The sequence below is a fragment of the Lupinus angustifolius genome, chromosome LG11, assembly GCF_001865875.1.
Source record: "Lupinus angustifolius cultivar Tanjil chromosome LG11, LupAngTanjil_v1.0, whole genome shotgun sequence".
Lineage (NCBI taxonomy): Eukaryota > Viridiplantae > Streptophyta > Magnoliopsida > Fabales > Fabaceae > Lupinus > Lupinus angustifolius.
Genome location: NC_032019.1, coordinates 13,282,925 through 13,283,413, shown reverse-complemented (window position 1 = coordinate 13,283,413; position 489 = coordinate 13,282,925).

The following is a 489-nucleotide window of genomic DNA, read 5'->3' as shown; positions in this document are numbered from 1 at the left end:
TACTGTTAATACTCTGATAAAATTGTAAGCTCTGTGTATTCATTTCATTATTGGTTAATTGTCGTGCAAGAAATCGAATCTGCCTAAGCTTACTGTTTTGTTTTAATCGATTAAGTCAAGTGCGTTAATCAATTATCTTCATTCTTTTAATCGATTAAATTGGGGTGATTCAGCATTAAGTGTTGAGTTTCGAAAAGCCGATATTCTAACCGCTACACCTATTCAATCCCCCCCCCCTTCTTGGTGTATTGTAACCACTGATACCTAACAAGTGGTATCAGAGCTAGTACGAAGTGCTAGCTCAACCGCGTATTCGTGATCCTAAGGGAAAAAGAATGGGTTCTTCAAACCCGTTTGGTGGTGATGGTTCATCCATTAATCGACCACCTATATTCAGTGGTGAAGGGAATGCCTACTGGAAAGTGCGCATGCAAATTTTTATTGAAGCCATAGACTCGGATATTTGGGAATCCGTAGTCAACGGCCCTT